This window comes from Lygodium microphyllum, chromosome 21 (assembly GCF_053477565.2).
Source record: "Lygodium microphyllum isolate KBCC chromosome 21, Lygodium_microphyllum_v1.1.10, whole genome shotgun sequence".
Lineage (NCBI taxonomy): Eukaryota > Viridiplantae > Streptophyta > Polypodiopsida > Schizaeales > Lygodiaceae > Lygodium > Lygodium microphyllum.
Genome location: NC_141155.1, coordinates 97,248,176 through 97,262,040, shown reverse-complemented (window position 1 = coordinate 97,262,040; position 13,865 = coordinate 97,248,176). Strand labels below are relative to the sequence as shown.

Here is a 13,865-nt window from a genome sequence, read left to right as displayed (position 1 = left end):
GGTGGTTCCTTCTTCTTTGCACGCGTGATGGCAGTAACTTCCAATTCCACTAAATTGGAGGTAGGCTCTTGGGCCTTGGCCGGACTATCAGTAATACTATTTTTCATTGGGGTTACGCTTGGACAGTCTTTTGCAGTGTGGCCTTCTCCTTTGCATCGACTGCATAAGGGCTTGTAATCCACTGACCTTCTGGGATTTGGACAATTTGGTGAAATGTGTCCCTTTTCTCCGCATCTGTAACACTCCACTTCTGATCTTTGACCACCGCCAGACTGTCTTTCTCTGTAACTTTGGGATGGAAATCTCCTTGGACCGAAATTAGGACCAAACTCCCTAGGCTTTGGTCCAATATCCTGTGTTATCATTTTGGATTCCAGCAAGTTGAATCTTGTGTCTTCTTCCTTCCTTCTCCTATCATGCATCTCCTTCAGAGAGAAAATATCCTCTATATGGTTCTTCCGCAAACAATAGGAACATAAGGCTCCAGGAATGGTTGGTTTTCGTGTATATTCAGTGGCTAAATGGCCTGCTTGATGACACTTACCACACCAAGTATTTGACTACATCACATCTCTTCCTGCTCCTGCAACATTGGATATGCTAGCGGTATTCACTTTCAGCGTCTGTAGCTGCTCTGTAATCACATCCATCAACTCCTTTTTTATATTTGCAACTGAGTTGGATAAATAATCCTTCAATCTTTCTCCTCCTGAGGCACTGGCAGTAGGGTTTTGAGGAGTCTCTGTAATCACTGCATAAACAAGTTGGGCTGGTGCAGAGGGGTCTTTATTCTGATTCTGATTCTGAGTTCCTGTTTGAACTGTTGGCTATTGGCTCCAGTTGGTAGGGTTCCACTGTTGCCGCTGATTTGGTATTGGGAAAATTGGTTGGGATCATTGTTGTTGTGGTTGAACCATCATTTGAGGCATTGATTGTAGCCACTGTGGATTTGGTGCACTGTATTGTGATACTAGGGGCATCTGTTGGTAGGGGTAGGGGACAGTTCCTGGGATTGCATTTGGTGGGTACATCATTCCTGACATCAGAGGAGGTAGGACTCCTCTTCCTTGATTCATTGCCAACCACTTCATAGTACAGTCTTGCACCTTCTGTTGCAGCTTGTAGTGTGGCTGGTCTTTGCAGCTCCACAAACTTACGGACTTCTGGTTGTAATCCTCTGAGAAACACTACCTTCTGAATGCCATCATCTAGATTATGGTTAGTCCATCTCTTCAAGATGGATTCCATTTGTGAGACATAAGATTCTACTCTTTCTCCAGAGGAATGACTTAAATTCATAAATTCCTCTCGCATCCGCTCTTCAAAACCTTCACACCTGAATTTAATGAGGAAGGCCAACTTCAGGTCGTCCCATGTGCCAAAAGTTCCTACTGCTTGTCTCTCATACCATTGAAACACCGCACCCTTGAAAGTGGCAAGGAATATTGCTAACCAATGCTCAAGGGTTCTGGCATTGTTAGCCACACATGCTACCATAAACTCTGCTACATGAAGATCAGGGTCTTCATTGTACTCTCCCTTAAAAATTGGCAATGGGACTACATTCGCTGGCCTGTCATCAATATTTCTAGGAACCAAACATAATCATCAACTTTGAAATTCATTGCTTGTCTTTTCTTATTCGCTTGTTTGGTATATGATTGCTGGGCTTTGGCAATCATGTCTTTAACTTCATCAAAAATAGTAGCGTGCATACTAGCAATATCATCAGCACTCTGAATTCTATTTGTTAAAGATGCAATAGGTGTAGACAATCTATAACCATAAATCACTTCAAACGATGCTTTTTTTATAGATGTGTGTGGTGTATTGTTATATGCAAACTGTAATAAATGCAAATGTCTATCCCATGTCTGTGGTTTAGAAATAGTGTAAGCACGTAAAAGATCTAGTATAGTACTATTAGTGGCTTCTGTTTGTCCATTAGTTTCAGGATGAAATGTAGATGAAAAATCAATTTTTGTTCCTAGGTTAGCAAACAAAGTAATCCAAAAGTTGTTACAAAATCTAGAATCACGATCAGAAATAATAACTTTTGGTAATCCATAGTTAGTGAAAATAGTTTTCAAAAACAATTGTGCTGCCTGTGATGCTGTTAAAGTTTTCTTACATGGAATGAAATATGCTTGTTTACTAAACCTATCTACTATAGTCCAAATCATATCATGGTTAGCTTTAGTATTAGGTAAACCAATAATAAAATCCATAGAAATTTGTTCCCATGGTCTTGATGGAATAGATAAAGGCATATGTAATCCATATTGTTTACCATGATGTCTCTTAACTCTTTGACAAATCAAACATTCAGAAACAAAGTTAGATACATCAGTGTCTATATGCAGCTAATAAAAATCTTCAGTTAATGTACGTAAAGTAGATATGATACCTCTATAACCTTGATATGGAGGACAATGAATCTCATTCAAAACAAAAGATCTGAATGGAACTGTAACACATAATCTCTTTTCATAAAACATAAATCCATCATTATAAGAGAGTAAATCAATAGGAATCCAGTTATTTCCAACTAATTTATTCCAATCAGCATGAAAAGTAATGTCCTGATGATAAGTATCTTTCATAGGAATTAAAGAATCAAATGATATAACAGAAATATTATGAATGGCAAGTCTTCTACTTAATGCATCAGCCACTACATTTTCTTTACCGGGTTGATATTGAATGATAGGATGAAAACTCTGAATAAAGGCTGCCCATTTGATATGTCGGTCAGATATTTGGGGTTGGCTAAGTAAATATCTAATACTTTGGTGATCAGTCTTAATCATAAATTCAAAACCCATTAAATATTGTTTCCATTGTCTTAGAGCTTGTACTACAGCTAATAATTCTTTATCATATGTGGAATATTTAAGTTCGGAGGGTTTCAGTTTACAACTAGAATAGGCTATAGGATGATTGTCCTGCATAAGTACGGCTCCTATTCCAGATCCACTAGCATCAGTCACTACTAAAAAGAATTGTCTATTAAAATCAGGCAATTGTAAAATAGGAGCATGGGTTAATGCATGTTTCAATAAGTCAAAGGATTTCTGTTGATTATCGGACCAATGATAAATAATACATTTCTTCAAAAGTTTGGTCAAAGGCAAAGCAAGTAATGGAAAATTACACACAAACTTCCTGTAGAAACTAGCAAGACCTAGGAATGATCGTAACTCATGCACATTTTTAGGTATAGACCAATTCAATATTGCTTCTATTTTCTTAGGGTCAACCTTAATACCATCTGATGATACGATATGACCTAAATATTCAATTTTTGTTTTAAAGAACTCACTCTTTTCTGGATTGGCATATAGTTGATTATCTTTTAATAACTTGAAAAACAAGGACAAATGTTCATAATGTTCTTTCTCATTTTGACTAAACACCAAAATATCATCAAAGAAGACAATAACACAATGCTGATATTTCAAAAATATATGATTCATCATTCTACTAAATATAGCAGGTGCATTAGTCAATCCGAAAGGCATCACTAAAAATTCATAATGACCAAGTTGTGTCCTAAATGTAGTCTTGAATATGTCAGACTTATCTAAACTCACCTGATGATAACCAGATTTAAGGTCTATTTTACTAAAGATGGCAAAACCTTGCAGTTTATCCATAAGGTCATCGACTCTAGGAATTGGATACATATTCTTTACTGTGATCTTATTTAAAGCATGATAGTCAATGCACATACGATAGGTATTATTTTTCTTCTTTACTAACAAAACATGTGCACCAAATGGAGAACTACTAGGTCTAATCAATCCTCTATTTAGTAACTCCTCAACTTGATTTTGAATTTCTTTTTGCTCTATCTGGTTATGCCTATATGGTGCTTTACAAGGTGGTTGTGTACCAGGAATCAAATCTATTTTATGGTCTTTAGGACATGAAGGAGGTAAACCAGGTGGTAGATCTTCTGCAAAACAGTCTTTGAAGTGTGCAAGAAATTCTTTATGCCTAGGGTGCATATGGTTTTCTTTAACTTGCAGTTCATTCACCCAAATGAGATAAGATTTACTACTTTTGCGTAATGCACGTTTAGCTTGAGTATGCGAAAGTAGTGGAAAAGCATTAGATGCATGCATACCATTCAATGTAATATGTTTTCCTTAAAATTGAATATTAATTGAATGTGTGGAATAATCTATATCAGGGTTATGCTGATGACGGCAAGGCATACCTAATATAATATCACTGGACTGTAATGGTACAACTAGAAAATTCCTTCTTTCAGTGTATTGACCAATTTGAATTTCTAAATCATGCACTTCCTGTGTTCCATTATACCTAGTGCCTAAGAATGCTGCTTTAATGCGATAATGCGTAGGAACAGTCTGTAACTTCAATTCTTTTACTAGCTTTGCAGAAATAAAATCATGAGTACTACCATCATCATGCAAAATAATCTTTTCCTTTCCATGTAGTAAACATTTCATTGTCAATAAAGAATGTGGAGTTGGCATAGCTGGTAAAGTATCCGAAGGATAGTAATGTCGTCTTCATCTTCCGTGAAATCAGGCATTTCTTCATGTTCGTCATCTTCCATTGCTCCAAGGTAGTTGATATGGACAGGTGGCTTCTTCGATTGGCAATTGGCTGCTAGATGTCTAGGTTGGTGGCATTTATAACACACTATAGGCTTGGCTTTGGTTACATTGTTTGCAATGGCAAGAAGTCTAGGGATATTAGGATTTGGCTGTGGAATAGGCTTGGGGTTTTGGTTCGTATTGGATGGTAAAATAGGTGGTTTTGTCCAATTCTTACGGAAAGATGATGAAGGAAAATGACCTTGATTAAATCTTCTAAAATTTGAGTTGAATTGCTTAGATCTATAGTTACCATTGGCTTGGAATTGCTGTGGACGCTTGTCTCTTCCTTGCAGCTTGTCTTTAGTGTCATGAGCTAAAGAATTGCATCTTCAAGAGTTGCAGGCTTGAACATATTAACTTCAGTGTAGTAATGCCCAAGTAATCCAGACATATACTTGCGCTTGTGTGTCGCTTCAGGTACGTCTTCAAGCATGCGTAACTGGAGTAATACATTCCAAAAGCGTTCAGTGTACTGAGGAATAGGCTTACGATCTTGTTGGTTGAAGAAGGTTCCATTGCTTTATGGCTTTTTCATGGAATTGTGGAGGAAGGAAATTCTGCATAAACTTCTTCTTGAAATTCTCCCAGGTAGTGGGACAATCTATACTCTTTCGAACCACGATCCACCAAAGAGATGCTCTATCCACTAAATGAAATTAGTGATACACTTGATTTTATCTTTTTCTGCATATGTTTCCTCATGAAAATAATCATCAAACTGACTGATGAATGCAAGAATAGTTTTTCCATCTCAGGTGCCATTGAAAGTACGGAATTTGAAATTTCTTTTACTTATCTTTGTTTTCTTGCGGATGGATTGAGCTTCGAGAGTCGCGTCGATGGTACGTCGAATAAGGTCTTCAGATTGTGATTCCTCTTTGTCGATAGTCGATCTTTGTAAATTAGCCAATTGAACTTGCAATGCTTGCCTAGCTCGTCGTACTTCATCCAACTGCATCATAATTAAATCCAGCTTTTGCTCCATCGTAGGTTCAAGAAGATCGCCTTCAGCCATTAAATCATCCATATGTGGTTCCGTCATCTTGCAAAACTTCAAAATACCTCACACTCTCAAAATCCAATTAGCGGGATGAGCGTAGCTCAAGTTCGGGTGTACAAGGCTTATATATTTTTTGTGTGTGGCTTTCACAATCTTCGTCTTTGGCTATTGCGAGATTTGTAATCTTTGAAAAATCTATGTTTTATCCTTCTGCATGTGCTGAAAATGGTTCACCAAACCTGTGTATATGAAGAGTATCTTCCAATGAACAACTTTGCAGTTCGGAGTTTCTGCGTAGGAATACCCCTTCTATGAGTTTTGAACAGAAGTCAGTTTTGACTTCAGATGACTTGTCTGACTTGCAGAGTTGCAAACTTATGTGACTCGCAGAGTACCAAGACTTGCAGAACTTGGTTGATTTATCAGACTTGCAGGATTTAGACTTGGAAGACTTGCAGAACTTGGAAGCTTTTGTGTGACTTGTGGCTTAAGTAACTTAGCTTATAGCTTGAATGAATGGAAACGACGAATTTTAGGGGGGGGCGTTTTTTCAGCCCGGCGAAAATTTTGGAATCATTCTCTAAGGCGCCGAATTGATATTCGTGAAGCTTAAAGCTTCTTTAAGCTTTAATATTAAGCTTAATACTAATGAAAGATTTTAAGCTTTTGAAGATTTAGAGCTTATCTCTCTGTAACCACGACTTGTATGAGAGGATGTAGGAGTGGTCCTCCGCTGCTGCAGGCTGCCCCTTTGCGATCTGAAGATGGAAACAGAGGTTCTTGATTACCAGGAATCTGCCCGTATCGGCCGTTCACGACGATATTGACCGTAGAGCTCGATCGTTCCAGGAGCTCTGCCTTCGCACAAGATAGGTAGCGATTGGAAGCTCTTGATCTCAGCTTCGCTCTGATACCACTGGTGCACAGATCGAATGCTGTACGCTCGCGTAGTGAATGCCAGAAGGTCCCCAAGAACAAAAGAACTCTACTTTTTGCACCAAAACTCAAGGTAAAAAGCATACACGACATGAACAAGAGACCAATTGGGTGCAATCTCCCCCCATGCCTTGTGTGAGTGCTCCACAAAGCATGTATTTTATGTATTAATCATCTTCAAGCTCAAATAATAGCCCAAATTACAAAATAGCAAGCTTTTAGCTTTTGAGTTTGCTTTAGCACAAAATAGGAATAAAACTAATGGACGGTGCCCAAAGAGTCAGGCGTACCCAATACAATGTCCAAGTACAAATAACATAATCGTGCGCCCATGCGCATACAAAATAATAAACAAATATCCAACTCCTCAATAAATAGGCGCGACAAAATATAGGCGCCATGCCTAAGGTATGCGCCCATCAAAATATAAATGATAAATCGAATACTCGCTATCCTCCAATGCTTTCCTCCCCCATTGCTGCTATCTCTACACATCAACTGAAGCATTCACAATCGTTAGTAAAATAATACAATTAAACCGACAAAAGTGAATACCTAGCAGTCTTCAGCTACATAAATAAATCAACTGGTTAGATATCAATCCTAACCTTAATTTATTACGAGTGCGCACTCTAAACTCATAAACGTTTATTAATTTATTATGCATTTTGCAGAATCACCAACTATGGAATCACCCGTGTACACACTAAATTAATGAAACGCCCGAAAAGGATAGGCGTCCCCATCAACTTCTCGCACAAAGAATCCACTTTGTGTATGAGTCCCGGTCATCAAAGTTTACGGAATCCACCGTAAAACCTCATGGAATCCACCGTGAAATATGCCTCCTGGCATCAAGATGCGTACCTTGCCTCAAGGTGCCAGTAATTCTATTGTGCATATGATGAATACCATGCATAAGGTCCTTCGCGAGTACATACCTCATCTTACAATGCCTTTCTTGGATGATATGCCCATTAAGGGGAGAGTCTAAATGAGCAGGGATGCAGATACTTTGTGGCTGATCATATTGCAGCTTGTGAAAAGATTTTGGCCAGGTTAGAAGAAGTAAACTTGACACTATTAGGGGAAAAATATTTTTTTGGAGTAAATGAGGTCGACATTGTTGGACATATGTGTGGGTATTATGGCAGGAAACCTTCACCTGCGAAGGTGAATGCTATAAGAAAGATCATGGAGTATTGTTCTACCACTTCATACGTATGGAGATTCATTGGAGCCTGTGTGTTTTACATGATTTGGATACCCCATTTTGCACACATAGCAAATTTTTTATATCAGCTGCTTCGAAAGGGGCAGAAATTTTATTGGGATGAGAGCCACACTAGAGCCATGCGAAAATTGAAGAAGTTATTGCAGACTGCTCCTACTCTTAGGAAAGCAGATTATAATTGCGGAAAGCCTATTGTATTCACAGTTGACACTAGTCCAATTAGCATAGGTTGGGCTGTGGGTCAAGATGATGCAGATGGAAACATGTTCGCTATTTGGTTTGGGGCAAAAGTCCTAAACGAGAGACAGAGGAGGTATCTGCAAATCAAGAGGGAATTAGTGGGGGTTGTTACGGCTCTCAAATGTGACAAGGAGTATTTTGTTGGAGCCCTAGTTGTGGTAGAGACAAATTGCTTGCCATTGATAGGTATGATTACGAGTTGCTCCACTCCAGACATAGCTATGCTGAGATGAATCGCATACATCAAGTCATTAAATCCAGAATTTAAACACATAGCAAGGAAGGATAATTGAGTGGTGGATATGCTGTTTAGAGCCAGATATGATGATGAGGAGACACTACTTGCAGAAGAGGATGATGCAGAAATTTCAGCTGCTATGGTTGATCATGTTTGCCATGTCTATGATATTGTGACTTTCATAGAAGAACTCTATGCTGGAGATTGGTTTGCAGATTTGCAAGTACCTTAGTACACTAAGAAAAAGAGATGAATGGATAGATGAAGAGTTCAAGAAGATCAGAAGAAAAGCCTATGATTATTTTCTCAAGGATAGATTTCTTTGGAAGCACGTGAAGAAAAGAGGTGGATTACCCTTGCGGGTTGTCTGCGATAAAGAGACCCAATTACAGGTGATGAGAGAGTTTCATGAGAGTCCTTGGGCTGGTCATAGAGGAGTCTGGGCTACTTATGAGGAAATCAAGGAAAAATATTCTTGGAAAGGCATGTATAGAGATGTTTCTCGCCTTGTAGAGACTGTCAGATGTATTCCATAGTGCATCATTGAGACGAGCTTCACCCGACCTATCCGCTATTCATTGTAAGTGGGTAGTTGACTTGGTTACTATGCCGATGGGTCTATGGCAGATGAGATATATTGTATTGGCTAGAGAGGATCTTACCAATCATGTTGAGGGCAGACATTTGAGAACGAAGACCACTAGTGCAATGTGTAAGTTCTTATTGGAAGAAATTTTCTGCAAGCATGGCTGTGTGGGTAAGATCATTGCAGATCGTGGTGAATTAGATGCAGATGAAGCTAGGGAGTTTTTCTCTCAACTAGAAATCAAGCTGGCTCTAACCACAACATACAATCCAGAGGGAAATGGAAAGAGTGAAAGAGGGCATCCGCTGATAATGAAAGCATTAGCCAAAGCATGCAGAGGACGGATTGGAGAATGGCCGAGACTTCTACCATTTGCTTTGTGGATTGATCGTACGACTCACAGTGTTACCACATGATATATGCCCGCAGAGTTGATGTATGGCCAGAAATCAGTTATGCCGACTGAGACTTGTACTTTGACTTGGTCAGTTTTACCTTGGCAGGAGGATTTGACAAGAGAGGAGCTCTTAGCTCTTTGGATCCGGCAGTTGGAGACAAAACCAGAGGATATTCAGCTAGCTATTGACACGTTGAAGGTTGCTAGACTTAGAAATAAGGACAAGTTTGACAGTAGGCATCGTTTGCGGCCTAGAGCAATAGAAGAGGGAGACTGGATATTAGTCTTTGACAGTAGCCTTGAAAATCAACATACTGCACTTTGGAAGATGGTGAAAAGATGGTTTGGGCAGTAAGACATGTCTTTGACAATGCAACATATGAACTGACAGAATTGGATGGAACAGTGCTTAGAGTGCCCATTGCAAGAAAAAGAATCAAGATTTACAAGAAAAGAGATGAGCAGGATTATGCATTGGAAGAATTTGCAAGAGAAGAGCAATGAGAAGAAACTCCAGTAGAAGAGACATATGATATGTCAGATAACCTTGCTGATATATTGGAAATAGATAATGAAGAGATCGATCTGATCGTGGATCTTGATGACAATGATCATGGGTAGTTGGCCTATCGGAAGGATGCGCAAGATCAAAGGGGATGGATGTCGTACTGCTACGCATCCGAGGTATGGAATCCACCAAAAAGGTTGTGTGTGTGACATTCATGTTTTGTGTGTACCTAGTTGTTGTGTTTGCATTTTGTTCTGCATGTGGTTTGCGTGTTTGTGTGTGTATGAACCTTAGCTTTCTTGTAAGTGTGTTTCCAGTTATTGTCTCAAAACCGTGTGTGTGTTGGGATTTCGTTCCATTGTAAATAATATTATTTGTGTGCATTTATCTTTGCGTGTGTGTGAATGAATGCTTGTGTGTGTGCGTGCGTGTCAAAAATATTGAAAAAACCGATGCCAAGGAAGATTGGTGAAGCTATCAAAGCAGTACAAGAAATCCGAGATCTAAGATAAGAAGAAATACAAGAATGCCCTACAAGTGGACAACTAGGGACTACTAGAGGACACATCTAGAATAGACCTGAAGCTCACGGTTTGGAGACATACATGCTTCATGTGTTGGAGTTCAACATCAAGCCTAGAGAAGACTCTTCACCCTACTTATCCTAAGAAGCAAGCCTCTTGATGGAGGAACATGAGGGTTCATGTTTGGTGGAAGTGTGTATGATTATCTTCACAATTAGTGGGGTGTCTTCAAACTGCCAACCCTTCTTCAAATAGCTATTGATGTATCCAAGGGAATGGACTATTTGTACCAGAGCAACATTATACACGGAGATTTGGAGGCTACAAAAAGTTTAGCTATGTAAAGCTATTGGAGGAGAGGAAAAAAGAGAAGAAGAAGCACTCGTCCGTTCATTCGTTTGATCGATACACCAATCGATGGATCTGACTTGAGGATTAACAAGGCTGATCAAGCAGCTAGATATTTAAAAAACTACAAAGAAGGTGAGCATGATCATAATCATGGTTTGAGGAAGTACATAGAGCAACGGCTACCTCAAATCTTTGCGGGTCTCAATAAGGAGTTCACTACACCCAAATAAAATGAAAAAGTCTAAAAAATAAGTGATCTTTGGGAGAAGAAAAATCGTCGTCATGAAAGGCAGGAGAAGTGGGTCAGAAGGAGTTCATTGTCAGAACAAAAACCAATGAAGGGGAGCCAACGATATTCAAGGGGGACTTTGCGTTTTTTTTTAGAAGCGTATGCACGAAAAAGGAGGGTCTGCTGAATTGGGAGCTCACGATTCTTTTGGGGGACTGACCAGCATGATGATTGGGAGGACAAAGCTCGAAGCGGATGAAGAAGAAGAATCCGGTAAGGTAGCACAAGAAGAGCGGGCAGAAGTATACTAGGATGAAGGATTCGTATTGGAATTGGAATTGGCCACCTACATGCTGTCCACCTGAACCACAAGCCCCTGGTGGAGAGACGTGCTTGGATGAACTTCCAAAATTTTTCTTGATTTGCTATAAGCATACCAGGTCGAACCTGTAGTCATTAAGGAGCGGAAGAGCTGGAACCCCAGGAAGAGATGTTGCAATGAACCATCTTGCCACTTTCTATGCAGTAAGTGCCATCGAGGTGCCAACGGAATTTTTTCATAAGGTTTGATTCCTCTCAATTTGCAACCACCATTGTCAGAGGAATCACAATGGCCAAACTATTTTGCCTCAAGAGAGTGCATCTCAGTGCTTTCGACTCACGCAATGTGCACAGACAGAATACCCACTTCCTCCAATCAGTCGACATATAGAAGAAAGAAAGAGAATGCTACCTTGCTTTGTGTCGCGGAGTCCTGAATGCTTCGCGATCGTCTCTGCTCTCTTCAGGATGGTGTGCAGAATCTGTATTCTTGAATTGCAGGTTTTGCAACCTATCTACAAAAAGGGGAATACTCTTGAGTTTGAAGCAGTGTATTAAACCTTGAAGACTCTTGGAAAAACTCTGCAAAGCGAGCTCAATGAGGATACTCTTATTGGAAGATACTAGCAGTTGGATTAGAAGATCTTCTTGCCTTGATCATTTATTGGAGTTGAAGACATTCTCTTCAAGACTTGGTGACATATTCGAAGCTTTGGTATTCTGATATAGATCTTGATGTGGTTTTCTTGAGAGGATTGACTCTCTTGATTGATCATTATATTTGTAATCCGTCTTGCCGCTTGTACTTGAACCAAAATTGTAATATACTTAAACCTTGACGTCAAAGTCTCATCTTGTAACTATCTCGATCTGATCTTTCATCGTGGAATTTCTCAAGGACCTTTGTCATCAAAGTCTCGTCTTGTAAATGTCTTGATTTGATCTTCCGTCTTGGAATTTCTCAAGGATCTTTGTGGTCGCGACTTTGTTTTCGAAAACCCTTTGACACCGTTGACTCCCAATCCTTCTTTTTTTTTCTTTTAAAAAAATTTGAGTTTGCTTTTACCTCCTCTCCTTCGGGTGTTCGTGCGCACAAGCACGATATGCTAATCTGTGCAGGTTTAGTCCCATAAATTTGGGGTTTTTGCCAAATTTAGGGATCTCAATGCAGAATTAGACAATCTAACTTAGAAATTGCAAAGTCAGTGCACATTTACTTGGGAATTTTTAGGTCTTTCACATTTTTAGTGAAATCCTTTCAATTTTACTGAAATTAGTGTACGTAGGACTTGGAAATTTGGAGATTTGTCCAGATTTGGTGCGAGCAAGATGCAATAGTGATACTTGTCTCCAAAATTGCAAGAATTTGTGACATTTTGTCCTCGACATTTGGGGCTTTTAATGTACATGCACAAATTGGGCTACAATTTATCCAATTTCTCGACATTGATGCACATTGGACCCCGTGAAATTTGGGGCTTTTGAAGTTTGGGTAAAATCTGTGCAGGATTTGGTCATTTTATGTACATGCAAGTTCAATTCCATGCAATAATTTGGACATCAACACTTGGTAAAATTTGGGAGTTTTACTAAAATTGCTATTTTTTGGTAAAATTGGCATGTTCTGTGCACGACAAAGAAAATACAGATATGGTTGATGCTTTGAGCACAAAATTTTGGGACTTTTGACCAGGTGTGTCAAATTTTACGCCCGTGGGTACATGTACAACAAAAAATGCAACTAAAATTTTGGAATTTCTCATGTAATGTGATGTATATTCCCTTGGAACAGGTGTAATCAGTTTGTGAAATGTTGTAGCACATGGTTTGATGCTTCTAAAAATTTAATTATAGATCTAAAGTCTGTGCTTCTACATGTTCATTTATTGTTGGTTGGTACTTGTTTGTACCTTGGTCACTTGGGTGACAGTTTGGGGCTACATTTGTTGATTCTTATCACATTTAGTTGAAAATCATGGCTAGGAGCAGTGACAACAGTAATCTCATACACATAAAGAAGCTTGAAGGAGCACATAACTTTGCAATTTGGCAAAAGCAGTGCTACAATATCCTATTGCAAAAGGAGTAGGCAAAGTCGATCAAAACATAAGGGACAAAGCCTGCAGATATGGAATTGGACGATTAGGATGAGTTAAATCAGCTTGTAGGCTCAACCATCGAGCTATCAATTTTTGATGCCTTGTTATTTAACATTGAAGGTTTGAATTCTGCATATGCTATATGGACTCGGCTAGAAGAACTGTATTCATAGAAGAGTGCTGCAAGCAAAGTGTATTGACTGAAAAAGCTTATGAATTTGCGTATGAAAGAGGATATGGCAATGTCTACTCACTTGAGTGAGTTTAACTCCATTTTCAGCTAGTTGGTTGCCTTGAAGTTCATGATTGATGAGGAATTTAAGGCTACTTTCTTGCTTTGCACTCTACCAGAGAGTTGGGATACATTCAAGACTGCTATAAGAAATTCTAATGTGATCCTTTTGTATGCTGATGTAGAGAGTGCTCTACTCATGGAAGAAATGAATTAGCAGAATAATGCATCCAGTAAGTCTTCTAGTGCATTGCATACTAGGGGCAAATCACAGCATAAAATAAATATGATAGCAAGGGACATAGTAAATCACATGGCAAAGATGTTGAATGCCATCAT

General features: G+C 39.1%; 1 long non-coding RNA gene across 2 annotated transcripts in view; it reads right to left on the bottom strand.

The window, feature by feature from the left end:
- Positions 1–13,865, bottom strand: part of LOC148018325 (uncharacterized) — a 73,148-nt gene that overhangs the window by 14,090 nt on the left and 45,193 nt on the right. Inside the window, exon 3 of one of the 2 annotated variants that reach the window (XR_015687793.1) lies at positions 6,748–7,065. The exons of the other annotated variant lie outside the window; for it this stretch is intronic. This is a non-coding gene — a long non-coding RNA (uncharacterized LOC148018325). Of the gene's footprint in view, positions 1–6,747; positions 7,066–13,865 lie in introns of those variants that run through there. 2 annotated transcript variants of the gene reach the window in all.